This window comes from Panulirus ornatus, chromosome 4, assembly GCF_036320965.1.
Source record: "Panulirus ornatus isolate Po-2019 chromosome 4, ASM3632096v1, whole genome shotgun sequence".
Lineage (NCBI taxonomy): Eukaryota > Metazoa > Arthropoda > Malacostraca > Decapoda > Palinuridae > Panulirus > Panulirus ornatus.
In genome coordinates this window covers 61,183,650-61,207,378 of record NC_092227.1, presented here as the reverse complement: position 1 = coordinate 61,207,378, position 23,729 = coordinate 61,183,650, and the positions used below count along the sequence as shown (strand labels likewise).

General features: G+C 42.4%; 1 protein-coding gene across 2 annotated transcripts in view; it reads right to left on the bottom strand.

Moving 5' to 3' along the window:
* The window catches only part of Myo61F (Myosin 61F), a 283,730-nt gene that overhangs the window by 257,522 nt on the left and 2,479 nt on the right, over positions 1-23,729 (bottom strand). The window contains exon 2 of one of the 2 annotated variants that reach the window (XM_071695401.1): positions 1,137-1,212. The exons of the other annotated variant lie outside the window; for it this stretch is intronic. The gene's annotated coding sequence lies outside the window, so the exon portion shown is untranslated. The remainder of the gene's footprint in view (positions 1-1,136; positions 1,213-23,729) is intronic. 2 annotated transcript variants of the gene reach the window in all.

Sequence of the window (23,729 nt, the reverse complement as noted above, 5' to 3'; positions counted from 1 at the left end):
CCATCTGCGTTGCAGGTGGCAAAGCCCCAGTTAAGTCATGGGTGTCCCACAAGGCGACTAAGAGGGCGGGAGCAGGAGGGCAGGTAACCTTTCCCTCCTGTATCACTCTCCAAATGAATATACATACAAAGGAAGGAACCAAATGAGGATCTTTTAATCTTCTATGGCTCAGTCATCTGTACTGGACGCTACCCCGCTCAAGTGGGAAATCCAAACGAATGTGTGTGTGTGTGTGTGTGTGTGTGTGTGTGTGTGCGAGAGAGAGAGAGAGAGAGAGAGAGAGAGAGAGAGAGAGAGAGAGAGAGAGAGAGAGAGAGAGAGAGAATCACCACCCTGTATATCAGAGTGAATGTGAAGAATGTGTGTGTTCTTAGACTACCAAATGGCATACGACACTGTTCCTCACCTGAGACTGGTATAAAAATGTATACATACCGAACGTTTACAAGCGGGCATAGAAGGCGGGTCCTCCAGTGAGCTGAAAACCAGCCAAACGGAAGGGAGGAAGGGAAAATAATATGAACGTCACGATAAACTTTCAAACAGGTTACCACGAGTAACCAAAGGTATTCCATATGACCGTTTTGGGGTTCCATATGACCGTTTTGGGGACATTACTGATTCTATACTACATATCCCAACGGTAGCAGAATCAATAATACCTTATCGTCTCTAATGACGCTAAAACCATGTGAGCAAATAGGGATATCCGTGATTTTAAGTGCCAGAGTCTCATGCCTTTTTTCCCTGATCTGGAGTGAGAAGGCAGACAATTCTAGATTACGTTCGCGTGATACTGCGCCGTTTTTTGTCTTGGACACCGGCTCCCCGTGGACCGACATGTTTCCTTGTACCCACGTCTGCCGCTTGGAGCAGCAGTGCGCTGGAGCATCACACAAATCCTATCAGATAAAGGCTTCGCGTTTTTTTCTATTCTGTTTTTAATGGCTACAGGGATAGGTCTCAATTTTCATCGAAGACGTCGACGTAAGGAGCCGATGTATACAGAAAACATGAACATGAGTGTGAAGTAAACGTGACAAAAAGAAAGGTTTAGCACTGCAGAGAGAGAGACAGGGTAGTTGAATTGTGAGTTTCATAGGAGACACCTGGAGGAAGTGAAGTGCCTTACATACCTGGGAGTGGAAACGACAGCGAATGGAACCACTGAAGCCCAGGTAGCCCTCTGGGTGGAGTGTGGGAGCGAAGGTTCTGGAAACACAAAAGAATGTTTAGAGAGAGAGGTCACTATTGACGGGGGGGGGGGAGAGAATTTATGTTTGAAAGTACAATAGTCCAGACGGTGTTGTATGGATGGGAAGCATAGGCTACATATGAGATTGTACGGAAGGTGAATAAGTAGGAAACGAAATATTTGAGGACAATACGTGGTGTGAGGAGGAGCGATCAAGTAATGCGAGGGTAGGAGAGAGGTGTGGAAATAAGATGTATGGCTGATAGAACTGAAGAGGGTGTGCTGAAATAGTTTGGACATATGGAAAGAACGAGTGAGGAGATATATGTGTCAGACGTGGATGGGGCCAAGTATACAAGTGAAGGGGGACCAAATTAGAGATGGGTGGATGGAGTGAAAAAAAATATCTGAGCGCTAAAGGGTTGGAAAATGCAGGAGGGTGAAAGGTATGCACAGGATAGAGGGAACTGGAGCGATGTGATATAAAAGGAATGACGAGCTGTCAATGGATTCAACCAGGGATATGAAGCATCGCATTACACGTGACAGATAGAGCATGGATGCAAGCGAACGAGGCCTTTCATCATCTGGTTCTGGCGCTACCTCGTTGACGCTGGAAATGGCGAACAAGCACAGGAAAGAATATTTTTTCTTATACATATTCGCTAATTCTCGCGTTAGCGAGGTACCCTAAGAAACAGAGGGCTAAGCCTTTGAGGGGAAAATCCTCACTTGGCCTTCTTTGTTTCGTCTTTTGTAAAAGGAAAACAGGAGGGGAGGGTTTCCAGCCCCCTTTCCGCCACCCTTTTCAGTCGCCTTCTATGACACGCAAGGAATAGGTGGGAAGTATTCTTTCTCCCCTACAATATATATATATATATATATATATATATATATATATATACGTATAACATACAAAGCTCCAACAGCCAGGATCGAACCTGGGACCCCTTGTGCAAGAGGCAGGCATGCTAACCGCTAGGCTAAGGGACTGTATAATAGAAAACAACTATTCGAAATACTAAGTACTCGAATACCCTTCGTCTCACAATGGTGAGCAACGGGGTCTATCGGTTGTTTCCGAACAGAAAACATAGCCAGCTGTTGGAGCTTTGTATGTTCTATGAAGGTGCGCGTTCATATACACTTTAGTCGTATATATACGTATATATTGTGGATCATACATATTAGCCATTTCCAACGTTAGCGAGGTAGCGTTTAGAACAGATGACTGATCCTTAGAGGGAATATCCTCACTTGGCTCCTTTCTCTGTTCCTTCTTTTGGAAAATTGAAAAACGGGAGGGGAGGATTTCCAGCCTCGGGACACAGGAAAACGGGAAACAGCGATTAAGTACAATAAAGGAAAAAAAGAAAAAAATTATATATATATATATATATATATATATATATATATATATATATATATATATATATATATATATATATATATATAAGCAGATATGTATAATGGCACAATCAGCGTCCTCAAAATCATGTTTGACCAGACGATATATTACAAATGTCAGGTGACACTGCTGTGTCACATAAACCAATAGAAAAGTGCCAAAGTCTATCAGAAAATAGAGAATTAAACGGACAAACCATCCCGTGACCCTAATGAAGCGTACGCTGTGGCAATAGTCAAATCTTAGCCCAGAGAGATCCACATTTGGTGTCCAAGGCCAGCAAGCTAAGGTCAGGCCATGCTGCTGCGAGGCTACCCCCAACCTCGACCCCCACCTAACCAGGCAACAAGAAAACCCGCCCTGGCGACCCACTTTACGCTTAACATTTGCCGAACTGACGATAAAAGCACCCGGGCTCAGCTCTGAGTCTCTGTCACCAACCCAGTCCTATTTTGTTAACCTCCTACAGCTCACCACACACTTCAAGAACACCCCCCCAACAAACCTGTACCAAATTCTTCACCTCCTACAACCAGTCCCGTCACAGTCAACAGTCGTGCGAGACATATACACACAGCTTTAGCCACCTGGGCCAAGCCCTTAGCTTTTCTTTGTTGTTGTTGTTGAAGGCTCGTCACGGACAAAAGTCCACGTCAAGGCCAGGCCTTAATTGAAATATATAGAGAGGATTATGAAAGGGAAAGTGCGAATTTCGGAGGAAGTGAAAAACCTGTCTTTTGAAATATGCCAGGTCATAATCATTGGGAAACACATGAAGTGTTATCCTTCCTGGCTTAATAACCACTATAACAGTCCATTACCACAACGTCAAAAAATTCGTATCCTTCATCCTCAAACATGAGCCAGGAGATGAGCCAATGGCAGCAACCAAGTACAGAACTTTAGTCGAGAGAATTTAACACACAAATCCATAAGTATAGCGTGTCAGTTAAGCAGCTGCAATGTGCTTCTTGCTGTTATCATACGATACAGACGTTGTTGCAAACTATCATATCATCATGTGTGAAAGGCGTGATCTAACCTGGGCGAAAAACGCACAAATATCTAACACGCCCCAGAATAAGAGTGATAGAGACAGGATTTCAGGAAAATTCATTGATCGCGCAAACAGAGGAGACTTGAACGCTTAAGTATCCCCTCTAGCCAAAGCCAGAGAAGAAAACGAGAACAAGAGTGAAAGAACAGACAAAGGTGACAGTGAATTGCGCCAATGAAAAGTGTTGTGTGATGAGAAAAAATATCATGAAAGCAACCAAGTCCAGGAAGAAATATTATATAATGGCTGAACATACTGGAAGCATAAAAAACAAGAAAAACTTAAAAGAAAAAAGAATATGAAAACGTGGGAGGATATTCAGGCAAAAAACAATAATAATAAGGTCGAGACAAAAGATGGCAGGATAAGCCACTCCAAGGCCAGCTTATGTATGCAGGTCTGGGTGATCTGGTTCAACTTAAGGAGGTCAGTTAATATTTCGACACCCACGGATGTGATGGAATTTTCTATAAGTTGAAGTTTTTGGGACAAGCTGTGGTTCCAAATTACCCAGGGAAGCGCGGGGTGTGTGGAGTAGACAAAGAGAAGGAACGAATTGTCATGAGTCATGAAACAAAACGAAGTGGACCCTGAATTTTTTTCAGCCTCAAACATAACAACACAAGGGGAAAAATAACATAAAAAAGAAATACTTATCTGCCTAACATATCAATAGAGAAACTGAACACCCGCATCATAAGGTTTACACAGGTGCAACTTCGCCTCCGCGAGAAGCGAAACATGTGTGCCAGTCAACATACTAATAAAAAGAGCTCCTCCGATACCTCTCCTGCCTTTTCCACACGTACTTCCTATTTTCTCATAGTGCCCGGCTGATCACATGCCCCAAAAGGCCGTCTCGGGTGAAAGAAAAAGACCCGAAAAAAAAAACAGGAAATATAGAGATGAATTAGAGTTTGGAGACCTACCTGTTTCTTGAAGACGGAAAGATGATAGGAAGGGAGACGGAAATATGAGGAAATTTCCTGAATTTATGTGGTCGATAGAAGGAGGAGGCATCGTAACGGTTAGGTCAGGTCATGGAGTATACCATCATATCGTACTCAGAGACGTGGATGTGCGGGCGGAAAAGTGAACACAGAGACGTGGATCAGTGGGAGAAGTGAACACAAAAGATGCGGATCAGCGGGAGAAGCGAACACAGAGAAGTGAATCAGCGGGAGAAGTGAACACAATCCCTTTCTCTGTAGGTGTGTTCCACCGCCTGAACAGTGGTGTAAACATTCCTGCCCCGAAGATAAAGGCCACGTGAGCCGGGTGAAAGAGACTGTTGCCTGGTTTGAACACGCCTGCTCACTGGACCGGATGAACAAGGAACAACGGCGAACGAACCATGGACTACAAGAAACAGCGCTAGTGATATGAAGGTTCGCATCCCTCAGCACCCGCAGTATTGACCCCTGTTCAGCACTGTAGTCACCCCAGTCTGAAAAAGAAAGTAATGAATTACTCGAATGAGCTTTTCTAAACTGCGAACGACGGCTGTGAGATGACGAAATGAGAGGTGTCCAGAAAGGAGTTACGTGTGTGATTAGATCCCACGGGGAGGTGACATTGTCTAACATTATGGTAGAGGGTTAAACAAAGATAACTTGTGTGCCAGAGGCCTGTCAGTGATGACCGGGTAAACAACTTGGGTCTAATCAGATGTCTTCAGAACCAAGAGAACTGGAAAGGGAGTTAAGTTCCATTATCCCAATCAACACAATGAAATCAATTCAGCTCCCCGCACTGACCACTTCAGACAACTCAGTAGGGAGACTGAATAGCCTTGTAAAATAAGGTGCAATCGTTGAAAAATGTGAGGGAAAAAAGAGACAAAGAAAAATCATTACAATTGGCAGTTTCAAGCCTGGCATCTTCAAAAGTTAAAAGGCTCGAAGGAAGACCGCACGGCCGTTACAAAATGGGTACTATAGGCTATGCTCGCGGCAGGAGCACTGATGCACATTCTGGTTAAAGATGAAAAAAAAAAAGGCCAGTTGTATCATTCTACATCACGGTAGATTATGAGAGGCATTTCAGATGTGAGATTTTGGCTTCCATGGCCGGTATGCGAAAATAGACAGAAAAGGTGTAGGTGGAGGAAGAATGGTCATTCTCGCCCAGCACCCCATGGCCTGAGCCCGCGCATTGTGGCGTGCGGGTCCTCAGTGAGAGACCAGGGGAAGACCAGCAGTAGTTTGAGGCTAAGGGCAGGCCAGCAGCAGCAGCAGTGTGAGGCCAGGAACAGGCCAGCAACAGCAACGTTTGGCGTGGTCCGACAGGGTCTGCCTGAGACGTTCGCCACTTTAATGTTGTCATCTCCAGCCCTCCTTCCCTGCCTCTGTCTCCACACTCAAGAACCAACGGCACAGGTTCCCTTCATGCTGTAGCCATGTTGCTTCTTAATGTCCCCTCAAGCCCCTGGCGACCGGCAGGGCAAATGGCGACGACCTCTGCCAGCGTAGCAGCGAGTCAGAGCCACTTGTCTCCTCCAAGTGGAGGGAGGTGTTCCATTGCACAAGAGCCAGGATCCTTGTGGGCTCTCGAGGGGATGGATGTACACCTCACCAGTCATCGTGATAACACGCTAACACTCTACCTCCTGCAGTAACTTTTCAGCACAAACGTATACCCAAGGTGTCACCTACAACAAACCAATAGAGCTTCTCTCGTATTCATTCTAGCCATCTTGAAAAAAAAAATACATTGATGAAAATATCCTAACGGCACAATTCGACAAGGACAGGGGGAGGTAATAAATACCCAATAAAAGATGTCCCTTCCGGCAAAACTGAAAATCCACTTGTTCAAAGGATAACAAAACCCATAAATAGAAAAAAAAATTACGTACGCCAGTTTCCCTGAAACTTATATTTTCATTACTCTTATCCTGTGGTGTCTACGTACCTTGTCTGACACACATCTCCACCAGAGGAAGATCCCCGCAGCTCTACTGTCCTCCCAGAAGAGCATCCCACCACACCACACCTCTAACAATATATATATATATATATATATATATATATATATATATATATATATATATATATATATATATATATATATATACGCTCCCTGCCCCAGTCGTCCCTTCTATTCTTATGAGGATCCTGAAGCACTCCGGAAGAATACAGTGTTATGCAGTGTGTGTGTGTGTGTGTGTGTGTGTGTGTGTGTGTGTGTGTGTGTGTGTGTGTGTGTGGCTGTATACCTTATTCTAATCATTATATATATTTCGGTCAATCTAGTACGTGGTAGTTCCGCACCTGCCATGGATACAATCAACAGCCACCCGCATCCCACCGCCCAACCTCACCTGGTATGGTCGTCTGTCCCTGTGGACCATACCTGTGTGGGCGGCCGCCAGGTGAGTCCTGGGAGGGGAGGGAAGGCAGGGGCTGAGTCACACCGCCACCTCCACTATTCTTTTTTTTCTTACCACACTCAAGGCTCTCCCTTCTTTACCAACCCCCCACAAACGCTCTCCCTCCTCTCTTGAACTCCACCCATTGCAGCTTTTTTGTTTTAGTTTTGTTTTTTTCCCTCATCGTCTCTGCCATGAACATGTCCTTCAGCCTCATATGAGGTCTTGCACCGCTCCTCCCGCCTTCCCCACAAGTGGTGCGGGATCTGTCCTAGACAACCGTAAACGAGATGGAATATAGTAAGTGGCCTACGGCTGGCGCCAACAGTCGCGCTGGTCAGGTTTATGCATGGACCCGTCCTCCAGATATTGTCATTTGTGGACGTTGAGGTTGAACAAACGTGACTGTTGCCACCACAAAGCACTTGATCATCAAAGCCTTATCAAGAAAAGTTGCCGGCAATACCCGGCACTGTATGCCAATGTCTTGAATGGTTCACGAAATTGTATTCAACTGCTGCTTCTTAACACCCCCGCTCCCATGGAAAGGTCTGTGGGGCCTGGATGTAGGTAGATAGGGAGCTGTGGCTTCGGTGCATTACACATGAGAGATAGAGAATGGATGTGTGCGGCTACGGTCTTTCTTTGTCTATTCCAGGAGCTACCTCACTAATACGGGAAACTTCGATCAAGTAAGCAAGATGAGAAGAGTGGAAAGATAGGTAGTATGATTGAGGAAAGAAATATGGATGTTCTGGCTCCGAACGAAACGAAGCTCAAGGGTAAAAGGAAAAATGGCTTGGAAATGTCGTAAGAGTAGAGTCAGGGGTTGATGAGAGAACAAGAGCCAACGAAAGGGTAGAATTACTCCTATAAGCAGGAGCTGTTGGAATGTTTGCAAGAATGTAGAGAAGTGAATTCTTGACTAACAGAGGTAAAAATGAAAGTGGATGGAGAAACAGGGGTGATTATAAGTGCATATTTACCTGACCATGAGAAGAAAGATCATGAGGCAAGTGTTTTGGGAGCAGCTGAGTGCGTGTGTCAGCAGTTTTGATGCAAGAAACCAGGTATTAGTGATGGAGGATTTGAGTGCGGAGATGACTAACGTGGCAGCTGAGATTATCATCAATGGAGATGGTGAACAGCTTGCGGAGTTGTGCTTACAAAGGACTGGTTGTTGGGAACGCCTGATTTAAAAGAAGGTACATGAAGAAGTATACGTATGTGAATAGGAGAGAGATGGTCGACCAGCGAACATTATTGGATTACACTTTGATTGATAGGCGTGTAAAAGAGAGACCTTCAGAAGTAAATGTGCTGAGAGGGGACAGCTGGTGGGATGTATGATCACTATCTTGTGGAGAAGGTGAAGACATGTATAAGTTTCCGGGAAAGAGGATTCAATGGTGGTGAGAGTAAGTGAGCTTGGAAAAAGGAACTTTTATGAGAAATACCATACGAAACTGAGTGTAAAATGGCAAAAGGTGAGAGTAAATGAACTAAAGGAGTGGGTTAGGAATGGGAGGTATTTAAGGAAGCAATACTGGCATGCGTAAAGTGAGATGCAGACAGATTACAAAGGGTAGTGAGTGGTGGGATGAAGAAGTAAAGTTGCAATTGAAAGAGAAAAGAAAATCGTTTGGGCGGTATTTACAGGGAAGTAATGCAAATGCTTGAGAGATGTATAAGAGAAAGCGGCAGCGGTTGAAAAAGAGGTCAAATGAGAGTTAGAGTGAGTAAGAATCAGCAGACTTTAGGAAGTAAGATGCTTTGGAAGATTGTTAACAATGTGCGAAAACAAAAGAACAAATGAGAACATCGTGATGGGAGCAAAAGGGGATGAGGTAACAGGCAGTGATGAAGTGAGGAGATGGCATGAATATTTTGAAGGACTGTTGAATAAGTTTGATTACTGGGTAGGTAATGAAGAGTAATGCTGACAGAGCAAAAGAGGGTGTGCTGAAATGGTTTGGACATAAGGAGAGAATGGGTAAGGGAAGTTTGACAAAAAGGGTATATATGTCAGAAGGGGAAAGGGGACACCATATTGAAGATGGAAGAATGGAGTGTGCAATATATTTTTAACGATCGGGTCCTGAACATGCATGATAGTGAAAGCTGTGCACGGAATAGAGTGAACTGGAACGATGTGGCATACAGGGGTCGGCGTGCTGTTTATGGACTGAACCAGGATATGTGAAGTGTCCAGGGTAAACAATGGAAAGGTCTGTGAGCCTGGTTGTGGATCGGGAGCCGTGATTTTGGTGCATTACACATGACAGCTTGAGAATGGATGAGGCCATTCTTCGTCTGTTCTGACACTGCCTTGCTAACGCAGGAAACGGCGATCAATTGTGTGTGTGTGTCAAGAGAGAGAGAGAGAGAGAGAGAGAGAGAGAGAGAGAGAGAGAGAGAGAGAGAGAGAGAGAGAGAGAGAGGAGAGAGAGGGAGGTTGCATCGCTGTGAACTCGACAAAGAACTCACTCCAAATGAGCCACATTTGCCCAGTTACTTGAAGTACACAGCCTTGCGCGGCAGCAGCTTCTGGAATGAAACCCGGGGTAACAGGATTCTTTCTTAGAACGACCCTGGGGTGATGATCAATAAATATCAAAACTAAATCAAATCCTATGTAAGATATTGCCCAAGATATCAAACAGCCTGGAAAGTATAGAGCAGTTCGTGACACCAGCGTCTACACTAAAATTGTGCTCAAAATCAAAAGCACTTAAAGGGTGAAACTTTTCCACTAAAAGTAACTTTACGAATAAAAACTTGACTGACAAGTCTCCATGATAAACGAGATAAACTGGAGCGTACACTTCCTAAGATCTATTTTCACTGATGTAGATGGAAACAATTTCGAATCAACTGAGAAATAGCACAGAACTTCAGCACACTTGGCTCCAGGACAGAGATCTAAGCAGGCAACAGGAACAAAGCCCAAGGATAAGTGACCCTCGTATGAAGGCCACAACCAAGCCGGGGGAGGATCCATGATCCTCAGATGGTTGGTGAAATCTAAACAGAGGACCCACTCCTCCAACTAGGGTGTTGCAGCCAAGCCCAAGGAACTCAAGCCAAAAAACACAGCTCAGTGACCACTGGTGAGCCTCCAAAACCATACTGAAGACTGACGACTAATGCCAGCAGACAGGCGTGCCCTCCAGTTCCTATGTAATATATGTAAGACACCCGTGAGCACCAAGGCACTGTGTGTACTAATAACACCACCGATATTTGGCATTAGCAAAGGGAATATTCTAATATCATTACAAGACAAACCGGAACATGAATATAATAGAACCAATTCTGAGAGCTGCTGCTGCAGGTTATAATTATAATGGCACGCAACAGCGGGGAATGGAAGTCGAATCGCAAAATATCAGAAGTCGAGCACGTGGAAGGCGCTGCGACATTCAAACCCGAGCAGTACGGATCTAAATTCCAACAGATTCATCATGACTATACTTAACTGTACTGGCCTAATAACTTCCAGCCGTAACATGGAACAAAAAATCCACTATCAACTTCAAAAATGTTTTGTCAGACCTCAGAATACTGGCGAAGAGTGGACGACATTCGTGTTTTAGATACTGTAGTGGTACCAATACCTGGCGCCATTTTGGTTTGCCCAATACGTTTATGATAGGTCCATTCATTTAGCATTCCAACTTTACCCACACAAAAGACTTGAACTTACCTAACCAGCCCAGGTCTGTCTTAGACCAAAACTTTGAATGCAAGAAAAATGTCATGATAATGTTAGTCTATGAGCATCCTCTGACATCAAGAAACATATTCCCCCAACCAAACGACATGTAGGCTCATGCGGCATTTAACCTTTAACACTTTACCGCGCACGGGCACCCACACCTCGCCTTACTCAATCTATCGAAATCCACGCCACCACATGAATTTGATTCTCGGCCCCCATGCAGTGACAGTCTTTGTATTGTAAAATGTCCTACAGGTTTGAATACGAAATGGTTTGAACAGCAAACATCCAGCACCCTCAGATGGTTGAGGATACATAAATTAGTCCCATGACCAACCTCCTTTCAGATCCCATCATTTAACATGTCCCCGCAGTGAAAGATCTCGTAAAAAAAAAAAAAAAAAACAGCACGAGCAAGTTGACCATTTATAAGCAACTATGAATAATCTATCGTTCATGTGACTTTTTCCATCCTCTCCAGACTCCAAGTCGTCCATCCACTCTCCCTTCACTCTCACTAACCTCCGCTCTTCACATTCAGGCCCAGTCTCCTCAGCCAGACGAACAACACACCAGCCGGCAGGCGTGAGGGTTGAAGTGTTTCTTGAACATTGTCTCTGTCGTCTTTGAGGCTTCGCTGTCATCACCATTTCTCATTCTCATGTAGCCCTTATCTCTTTCATTCTTCGCTCGCCACTTATATTACTCTAGCTTCTCTAACAGTCTCACAATTCTCTCGACTGGCCAGTCATGTTTTCCTCCTGATCTTACATCACTACTAATTCACTGCTTATCATCACTAGAAAAGAAATTTATAAGATGACCAAGATAATTTGCCAAAGTCTAAGGATGCCTGACTGAAATACATCTTTTACAAAAAAAAGATAACGAAAAAAAATATTCTTCAACGCGTTCGGAATTTTCCAACGAACATTCAAAAGGCAATGATGTAAACGCAATATTTTGGCAAACATTTAATAAGAATGTAAGCGTTGCTGTACGAGATTGCAGAGTACATGAGTCATGCAACAGTTTAAGATGATCTTGGGGCTAGCTGGTTCAGAGCTCAAACACCAGCCAGTCACATTAAAACTTTGGCTCAAAATATTGAGAAAAAAAAAAAGGCGCCAACATAATATGATTAATTGCGAAGACATCTATTTCGCCGGCTATAGTTCGTCAGGGCAGAACAGCCTTATTTCGTGTAGTTTTATGTGGATCTGACGACTTAGAATCTAGGTTTCAAGCATGTAGATTTCTGCTGAGACCATCCTTCAATCGACTTGTCTTTCCCACCATAACTCATTCTTTGTAATGTTTCACCACTGCTAAGGACGTTTCAGCCTCTACCTAGTCAATTCTGACGCCTTAGCGCGTGTAATGTGTTGTTAAGCTCGGGGGTCTGAGTCTGTAAATGTTAACCTTGGTTCATAACCACTGGGGAGGAATCGTTGTACTTGACTGTCAGGATCTATTTCTGACTTCATCAATGCCACAGGATGAAAGAAAAAAAAGTGGGAAAAAATTAAACATGTTAGCGTAGCGAATATCCTGATAAATGTCTTTGACTTCCATAACGGAATTCTACCAAAATACTACTTATATTTTTTTCTTGGCAATGTATACAACAGTCATGACTCAAAAGAGAACATGGAAAATTGAGAGCCTTATGCAGGTTGTCTTCCCTAACTCGAGCAACCTGACTGAATGAAACCCTAGCCAGCCGATGATGTTTTTCATACGTTCCCAATACGAATTTCACCTTATCAATAAATTACTGTGCTCATTTACTTCGACACTTATCAAAAGCAAAGGCCTTAGTTACCTACCGGAGGTTTTGATTTCTAACGAAAAAAAAAACTGCGAGTATATATATATATATATATATATATATATATATATATATATATATATATATATATATATATATTGTGCACTGCCATCCAGGGACGCATGCGCTTTGAAGGCCCATCCTAGTCAAGGCGCCTTATTCAGCAACTATCTTAACCATAATATGGGCAGTGATGTGACGGAGATTACTAGGTTATCCATAGCAGTTCTAACAAGACAGACCAGTAGTACACCGTACGGATCCCATCCCGGGATACTAGGGTTACCAAGATCCATAACTAGGAAAGATGGTGACATACAAGAGGCGTAATAGGTGCTGCACTCCTTGTGGGAGGGAGGGGGTAGTGTGAAGGCATCGCCTGACAAGCAGCGGCTGGGATCTCGGGCGACCTTGATACTCTCGACTAGACCCTACGGCGGTAACGGGCAGTAATGATGGGGCCGCCAGGTTGTACCAGGGCTACCTGCTGCTGACCAGTGCAAGTGAAGGGGGGAGGAATCAGTCACAATGCCAGTGATAATAGTAATCCCCCCATGATAGTAATCCCCCCTCCCATACACACACACACACACACACACTGGTTATATAAACCTGTTTAGAAAGGGGGAAAAGACAACAGAATCAGTGACTGTGGGTGATACTGTAGGGCCGGTCAAGGTCCATTTGTGGCGGCGGCGGCAGCTGCTGAGTTATGGTAAGAAGTGTCACGTGACTGGTATAATTATGGCTGTTGTGTGGTTGTCAACGATGTAGTTGTATGACTATGGCCTGTGGTTTATGGGTGGTGATACTCCCGGTGGTCGTATGGTGGTATGGATGTTGGTGAGGATGCCTGCGGGTTGTTGTGTTGTGTTCATGTGGTTGCAATGGGCTACACTTACTTTACAGTTATTGCAGTAAGGTATCATCCCCTTGAGCACGACCCGCTGTAAGGGTATGATGGATGTGAATAGTATGGGTAGGTTGAAAGGCTGGGCCATCACTCCTAAGGGTCATAGCGTCGAGGCTGATATGGTGTTAAGGTGAGTGGTTGCCATGTAATGCAGTTTTCAAATGCAGCAGAAGGCGAGCTGGGACAAGAGAAAACGGTGAAACAACGACCCAAAACAGAACGCGGGAAAAGGAAAGCGCAATAAGTATCTTAACTATACGAAGGCTGAAGTAAATAATCGGTGTACGATGAGAGGCATATATATATATATATATATATATATATATATATATATATATATATATATATATATATATATATATATATATCATTCGGCGTCACCACCCTGACGTACGATATAACGGGCGTCCAAACACTGACCTTTGAAAGAACTCAGAGCTCCCGACCGGACGGGAGAGCAGCGCCTGATACGTTCACACGGAATACAAAAGAATTCAAACAGTAACACATCACAGGATCTTTTCGTGGTTGTCTGTGATACTGAAAGAGATATGATCAGAAATTCATACATCAATGGGCTAAGAATAAGGAGGCACACACAAGGCTCGAATTGAGGTTAATCGAAATCATCATCAGCCTTGTCTAAGGGGGAGGGAATTTCCCTTTTTAACTCGATCAAATAAACACTTCCACGACACATAAATGAAATACGCTTTCACATCCACTCAAAATTACTAAGCTAACGATTCTGCTATATATTTTCCCTTCAAACATCACTAAAATTTGTTTTATGGGCTTATATATCTTACCTATAAAATTCACGACAACCTCCCTATTACAATTTCACAATTCGAGCACTGGGGTCTTCCTGATACATCTGTGGAAAAAATTACTGTAAACAAAGCGTCATGCACGTTTTACCACGGTTAATATACCCAGGTTCTTTGATGTCTCGGAGTTTACAGGGAAAGCTTCATCACTCATATTCAGCCGCGTTGGTTTTCCTCTAGTAACTACATCAGCAACAATATATTAACTGTTAATGTGCGAATCCGCTTTGGTGTCTTCAGTATTTTTTCCTTTCTCTGGTCACCACAATTACTAGAATGTGTGTCCCAAAACAGGTCCTGCTTGACCATTCTTCTCGCATAAGTCAGTGAAATCACCTGTGACCTAACTCGATTTATATATATATATATATATATATATATATATATATATATATATATATATATTATATATATATATATATATATATATATATATATATATATATATATATATATATATATATATATATATATTCCTATGAGTCCACGGGTAAGATACCAAATTCTAATATCATGAACAATGTAGATTTAGTTAACAGGCTGAACAATATCAATGTTAATTTTGATTTCAAACTTGTTAGCTTTGATGTTTCCTCACTTTTCACTAAAGTTCCAGTTGATGACCTTTTAGAATATCTATTGGATGTTTTGGATGATATTCATTTACCTGTTTCAAAGTCTGTTTTCATTGAACTGATAAAATTGTTTATAAAAGACTGTGTATTTCAATTCAATGGAGATTATCATGCTCAAAAATTTGGTATGGCAATGGGTAACACTCTTTCACCTGTAATAAGTAATCTTTGTATGGAATTCTTTGAAACAAAATTACTAAAGGATATCTTACCTTCTAATGCAATTTGGTTTAGGTATGTAGATGATGTTCTTTGTGTTTGGCCAACAAATGAAAATTTACAAACATTTCTCCCCTTACTTAACAATTTAGTACCTCTCATCAAAGCTACTGTAGAAAATGAAAATAATGGTATGTTACTATTTTTAGATTGTATGAGCCACAGGCAAGGAAACAAGTTTAAGTTTAGCATATACAGAAAACCTACCAATGTATGCTCAAATAACCATTATTACTCATCTCAACATGGCAGAGTTAAATTATCATTTCAATCTATGTTCCTTAGGGCATTACGTATTTGCAGTCCAGAGTATATTGATGATGAGTTTGAGAAATTATATTCTATTGAATCCAAGATAAAGCACCCCTAGATCTTTCACTGATAAATCCCTTAAGTTAGCAAAGAAATCATTTTATAGAGTTGAGCCCAAACCTCCCATTGACACAAAAAATCATTAAGTTCTCCCTTTTGATAATTATACTTTACTTCCAATGTTGCTTAAATCCTTTAATGTAAATGTTGCCTTCAGCAACAATTCTATAAAGAATATCTTAATCAGGAACTCGCCAGAAAATTCTCCTGGGTGCATCTATAAAGAAATTGTGATAAGCATGAATTCATGTTGGGCAGACTGATAAGGATCTTTCTGTTAGACTTAGGCAACACAAAGATTGTATAAGAACGGGACAAGAATCAAATGCCCTGTTTAATCACGTTAAAAATCTATGATCATTGCACTGACTGGAGTAATGCCATCTCAGTTATTAACTTTAACTCCAGTACCACGAGAAATATCACTGAATCTTCTATTATTGAAATACACAAGGAATCATTATTTTAATATTAGCGATGGTCTATACAAATTGTATAACTTTACTGTTGTTAAAATTTGTAAACAATTCACCTTCTTGTCCACATAATAAGTCTATAATAAGCTCGTTGTCTGTCTTGGACAATCACGTTTACCAAATGGCGTCCTAGCTACGTCTCTTCGTTGTATATCAACTGACTCATATTTCCCTCTTGTGTCTCCCCTGATGATGTGATTACAAGAAAGTGCACTTGGGAACTTACCGTGTTTCATTTTCCCCGTGGACTCATAGGCACATATATATATATTTTTTTTTTTTTTTTTTTTATACTTTATCGCTGTCTCCCGCGTTTTGCGAGGTAGCGCAAGGAAACAGACGAAAGAAATGCCCCCCCCCCCCCCATACACATGTACATACACACGTCCACACACGCAAATATACATACCTACACAGCTTTCCATGGTTTACCCCAGACGCTTCACATGCCTTGATTCAATCCACTGACAGCACGTCAACCCCTGTATACCACATCGCTCCAATTCACTCTATTCCTTGCCCTCCTTTCACCCTCCTGCATGTTCAGGCCCCGATCACACAAAATCTTTTTCACTCCATCTTTCCACCTCCAATTTGGTCTCCCTCTTCTCCTCGTTCCCTCCACCTCCGACACATATATCCTCTTGGTCAATCTTTCCTCACTCATTCTCTCCATGTGCCCAAACCATTTCAAAACACCCTCTTCTGCTCTCTCAACCACGCTCTTTTTATTTCCACACATCTCTCTTACCCTTACGTTACTTACTCGATCAAACCACCTCACACCACACATTGTCCTCAAACATCTCATTTCCAGCACATCCATCCTCCTGCGCACAACTCTATCCATAGCCCACGCCTCGCAACCATACAACATTGTTGGAACCACTATTCCTTCAAACATACCCACTTTTGCTTTCCGAGATAATGTTCTCGACTTCCACACATTTTTCAAGGCTCCCAAAATTTTCGCCCCCTCCCCCACCCTATGATCCACTTCCGCTTCCATGGTTCCATCCGCTGACAGATCCACTCCCAGATATCTAAAACACTTCACTTCCTCCAGTTTTTCTCCATTCAAACTCACCTCCCAATTGACTTGACCCTCAACCCTACTGTACCTAATAACCTTGCTCTTATTCACATTTACTCTTAACTTTCTTCTTCCACACACTTTACCAAACTCAGTCACCAGCTTCTGCAGTTTCTCACATGAATCAGCCACCAGCGCTGTATCATCAGCGAACAACAACTGACTCACTTCCCAAGCTCTCTCATCCCCAACAGACTTCATACTTGCCCCTCTTTCCAGGACTCTTGCATTTACCTCCCTAACAACCCCATCCATAAACAAATTAAACAACCATGGAGACATCACACACCCCTGCCGCAAACCTACATTCACTGAGAACCAATCACTTTCCTCTCTTCCTACACGTACACATGCCTTACATCCTCGATAAAAACTTTTCACTGCTTCTAACAACTTGCCTCCCACACCATATATTCTTAATACCTTCCACAGAGCATCTCTATCAACTCTATCATATGCCTTCTCCAGATCCATAAATGCTACATACAAATCCATTTGCTTTTCTAAGTATTTCTCACATACATTCTTCAAAGCAAACACCTGATCCACACATCCTCTAACACTTCTGAAACCGCACTGCTCTTCCCCAATCTGATGCTCTGTACATGCCTTCACCCTCTCAATCAATACCCTCCCATATAATTTACCAGGAATACTCAACAAACTTATACCTCTGTAATTTGAGCACTCACTCTTATCCCCTTTGCCTTTGTACAATGGCACTATGCACGCATTCCGCCAATCCTCAGGCACCTCACCATGAGTCATACATACATTAAATAACCTTACCAACCAGTCAACAATACAGTCACCCCCTTTTTTAATAAATTCCACTGCAATACCATCCAAACCTGCTGCCTTGCCGGCTTTCATCTTCCGCAAAGCTTTTACTACCTCTTCTCTGTTTACCAAATCATTTTCCCTAACCCTCTCACTTTGCACACCACCTCGACCAAAACACCCTATATCTGCCACTCTGTCATCAGACACATTCAACAAACCTTCAAAATACTCATTCCATCTCCTTCTCACATCACCACTACTTGTTATCACCTCCCCATTTACGCCCTTCACTGAAGTTCCCATTTGCTCCCTTGTCTTACGCACCCTATTTACCTCCTTCCAGAACATCTTTTTATTCTCCCTAAAATTTACTGATAGTCTCTCACCCCAACTCTCATTTGCCCTTTTTTTCACCTCTTGCACCTTTCTCTTGACCTCCTGTCTCTTTCTTTTATACTTCTCCCACTCAATTGCATTTTTTCCCTGCAAAAATCGTCCAAATGCCTCTCTCTTCTCTTTCACTAATACTCTTACTTCTTCATCCCACCACTCACTACCCTTTCTAAACAGCCCACCTCCCACTCTTCTCATGCCACAAGCATCTTTTGCGCAATCCATCACTGATTCCCTAAATACATCCCATTCCTCCCCCACTCCCCTTACTTCCATTGTTCTCACCTTTTTCCATTCTGTACACAGTCTCTCCTGGTACTTCCCCACACAGGTCTCCTTCCCAAGCTCACTTATATATATATATATATATATATATATATATATATATATATATATATATATATATATATATATAGTGTTTATGTTTATGTTATGTATATGTATGTATATATGCGTGTATGGGCGTTTATGTATGTATGTATGTATGTATGTATATATATATATATATATATATATATATATATATATATATATATATATATATATATATATATATATATATATATATGTGTGTGTGTGTGTGTGTGTGTGTGTGTGTGTGTGTGGATGAGCCATTCTCCGCCTGTTTCCTGGCGCTACCTCGCTGACGCGGGAAACAGTGATTAAGCATAAAAGAAAATGATAATACATAAGTGAATGAAAGCAAGGTTATCAGGCTTAGCATACAAAGCGAAAGGGTCTGGAAACATTGAGAAACGTATAAAAAAAGGTGACTACCAGGGAGGGTGAAAATAATTATGTTTGAAGGTAAAGCAGTCAATACGGTGTTGTATGGATGCTATGAAAATGTACAGAAGAGAGCAAATGTGTTGGAAATTAAATATGAGGACAAAATATGGTGCACGAAGAACTGATCGAGTAAGTAATGATAATGAGAGAGTTGTGGCAGTAAACGGAACATGGTTGAGTGTTGAAGAGAGTGGAGAAATGGTTTTGACCAAGAGTGAGCACAGGATGACAGGAGATATACGAGTCAAAATTGGGGGGGGGAGAACGAGAAGAGGGGGACCGAATTGGAGGGGAAAACGAGAAGAGGGGGAACGAATTGGAGATGGGAGGATGGAGTGAAAAATATAAATCTCGTGACCTGAACTTTCAGGGAGGTGAAAAGCGTGCAAGGAATAGTTAACTGGAGAGATGTGGTACACAGGGGACGATCAGCTATTAACTAACAGAACCTGGGGAAACAATGAAAAGGTGCATGGGGTCCGGTTGTGGATGCTGTGGTTTCGGCGTTATACCCATCAGAGATAGAGAGTAGATGTCAGCGAATGACTCTCTTCACCTGTTCTTGGCGCTACCTCGCTAACATGGGAAACGCCCAACAAGTATGGATCTGGCAGCGGATGGAACCATGGAAGCGGAAGTGGATCATAGGGTGGGGGAGGGGGCGAAAATTCTGGGAGCCTTGAAGAATGTGTGGAAGTCGAGAACATTATCTCGGAAAGCAAAAATGGGTATGTTTGAAGGAATAGTGGTTCCAACAATGTTGTATGGTTGCGAGGCGTGGGCTATGGATAGAGTTGTGCGCAGGAGGATGGATGTGCTGGAAATGAGATGTTTGAGGACAATGTGTGGTGTGAGGTGGTTTGATCGAGTAAGTAACGTAAGGGTAAGAGAGATGTGTGGAAATAAAAAGAGCGTGGTTGAGAGAGCAGAAGAGGGTGTTTTGAAGTGGTTTGGGCACATGGAGAGGATGAGTGAGGAAAGATTGACCAAGAGGATATATGTGTCGGAGGTGGAGGGAACAAGGAGAAGAGGGAGACCAAATTGGAGGTGGAAAGATGGAGTGAAAAAGATTTTGTGTGATCGGGGCCTGAACATGCAGGAGGGGGAAAGGAGGGCAAGAAATAGAGTGAATTGGAGCGATGTGGTATACCGGGGTTGACGTGCTGTCAGTGGATTGAAGCAAGGCATGTGAAGCGTCTGGGGTAAACCATGGAAAGCTGTGTAGGTATGTATATTTGCGTGTGTGGACGTATGTATATACATGTGTATGGGGGGGGGGGGCATTTCTTTCGTCTGTTTCCTTGCGCTACCTCGCAAACGCGGGAGACAGCGACAAAGTATAATAAAAAAATAAAAATAATAATAATAATAATGATAATAATAATAGTAATAACAATAATGATAATATATATATTTATATATTATATATATATATATATATATATATATATATATATATATATATATATATATATATATATAACAAATGAAAAATTAAACCAATGAAAGTGAATCATTCAACATTAAACCTCCAGTCTGCAACTACGAAAACCTTCATAAGATTTCCCATTACTTAAAGATTGACCTCATTTTTCCTCGTAAAAAGCTAGGGTATGAGCGAATTTAATTTGGCAAAATACATTAACAATTAACACGTTCAAATATTATACCGAGGGAAGTACATAAAGCATACGCAGTTATTTCCAATGCAGTACCTGTAGATTTGTAATGGTGAACATGTAAATCTGACATGGGAATATGAAGCTTCTTTCGTACTCCCAATAAGTACACTAGGAACTACAAGAAGTTAGGGTCTTTGCAATGGAAAATAAACAAAAGAATGGAGATACATCTCTATCATTGAAGCACTGCGAGTAAAAACTGAATTAGCATAGTGATAGAGTTACAAGAACAGATTGGGTTACAGAGGACCATATACCTCAGTGTGACTCCATATCTAATTTGTACATGTATGATGATGAGACAGAGTGGAGGAGGGTGCAGGACCCAGGCCGGAACTCCACCCATGGGACCCCCTGACCCGCGCCCACCTCCCCCGCTACCTTACCCACCTGCCCTCTCCCTATAGTACCCAAAGTGTCAACCACAGAAACGCCGTAAAATAAGCATACATACACATGTCTCCCCTCTATGTTATGTTTTCTGCGTACAATCACTGCTAAAAGACGAGCTCCAGGGGCGCGTAGGTCTGGTCAGTGTTTTTAACGTGTGGTGGCTATATTCCCAACACTAGGGCGCGGCTGCCATATTTGGCAGGGGTCTGGGCTGGTGTACCGGTCCATGCGTCACACGATCACACCCTTCTTCGCTCAACCAAGGCCAAAGCATGGGAGGCTCATTCACCAATGTTTCACCACATGACCATCTGATTGAAAGTAATAACTTCACTACGCCAAAAATAACTGCTGACGCGCGATGAAATCACAGGACTTTGAGCCATGGTCTGGATAAGGCTACTCTATCGGGGTTCTGAGGTGGGGTTTCGAGTCACCCGGCCTGACCATGTTCGGCATAAGAAATTGGAACGACCCCTCACGATGCTTAGTGGCGGAAGACCCATGAGAGCATCGTACATCCGGCCGCCCTCCACAGCACTCCTTCCTCGTCTCGACACAAGTGACGCCCTGCGGAAAACCACACTTAACCCAAATGAAGTTGAAGGAACTCTTGCATCCCAAAAATATCGCGCATAAGAATCGCGTCAATGTTCCTCCCTGCGAATACACAAACCTACGGAAGTGTCGCCAACGAAACGCATGAAAATAGTTACGCACATGGCAAACTAATCAAAACTAGTTAGAGCATCAAGAAATTCTGACACAATAAACGATTCAGAAAAAAATCACCAATACAGCTCAATTTTTGATCCAAGGAAAACCTCTTCGCAATACGTCACGAAAATCTCACTTCCGTGCAACATAGAAACACATTGCACCCCAGAGGAGTTGTATATGCATAGTACATCACAACAGCATATGTTACGCTCCAAGGACTCTCACACCTGAGCTAAATATGGCTTACAAACTCCACCACATTATGGAATAGCAATGAAAAATTTGACCACCACGTTCACTTGAGAAAATACTTATGGCGCTCTGCGGAGCACAACGAACACACTAATATAAATACAAAATACGCATTGTAAAAATACTAAAATACTCTTAGTTATATTTCTTGCGGTAAGTTCTGGTAATATGTCAATGATCATTAAAAATAAAAATTGGCAACTTCTCTTCATACAATTACAATTTGCTCCAAGAAATTCCAGCAAGAATAATACACAAGTGAAGACTTGAGAGGAACCAGATTTGAACGACCGCTGCTCCATCAGTATCACGCATGTCTGGAGTAAAACATTCAGTTTAAACCGAATATCATATCAATGTATTATTTGAAAGAATAAAGCCTTTCATATACATACTACAGAGATGTGACAGTTTATATAAGAAAATACAAATCCTGCCGTGGGAAGCGTCCCCTGTAAAGCTGATAATTTTCAAGTTTTTTTTCAGGGAGTTCCGTTAAACTGCTTTCCCCAGCCTCTATGAAGCAATATTAATAGGACGTTTTCTTCGAGGGCTAGAAAACTACTCAAATTTGCGGATCCGTGAAAACATAACATCCACTATTCTAGTGACCCGATACATACCACAGCTATCCCATCCAAGTCACCGAAAAAACGCGTAACAGAAAAATGCATACAAATTGGTGATATTTGTGAGAGGGAAATTTAACATTTTGTCCGCTAACAATTTCGACAAGATGATAGATTAACACAACTGCTACAAGAAGATAGGTTAACCCAACTGCTACAAGAAGATAGGTTAACCCATCTGCTAAAACAGGCCATGTCATTTGCTACATTATAATACAGTGCAACGCTGTACATGGCAGGACAATGTTACTTTTCTTCTAGCGTAATGATTCGAAACAAACCTAATTACTGTGGTAAACGAATACATACGTAGTTCAAACTATCGCTACACCACAAAAGAGGGCAAGCTAAACAATATCTCTTCATCCAGGATCTCTTCCCATGGGCACCAGTCCTCCAGGAACCGGATTTCCGAAACGCATGTAAGCTTTGTTTCACCCACGTGGGACTTCTTTATGTGTTAATGACGTCCACTTAAACTGTCGACCTTTCATCTGGCGACATATCCATTTCTGTCTTGCCACATTTACGCCTGGCTTACAGCAGCTTTGTGGAATATATGTTCTTTGACACCATCTGTTCCTTTGTCATCTGTTTAACGGCAAAATCCACAGCAGCAATTTCGGAATGCAGCATCTTTAATAGACAAGACAGGAAAGAATCATTCTACACATGGTAGCTGAACAAGGGAAAACAACCAAATCATATGTGCGCTACATGCACATATCCGATTCTCTTTTAGACCTATATGTCTAAGGCATATGGCAGGAAAAACAAAGTAAAATACCGGACAAAAGGAATACGTTAAAATGAGTAACCATGCTGGGTCTTTAAGGTCGCAAGTCTCGTGTAGGCGAGTGACGGTTGGTCCCCACATCCTGGCTGCCACCGCGTGGCCGGTCCCACAGCTGTGCCCGCTCCCGCCACACCTGTACCACGGCATGGTACAACCAGGATCCGCACACAAC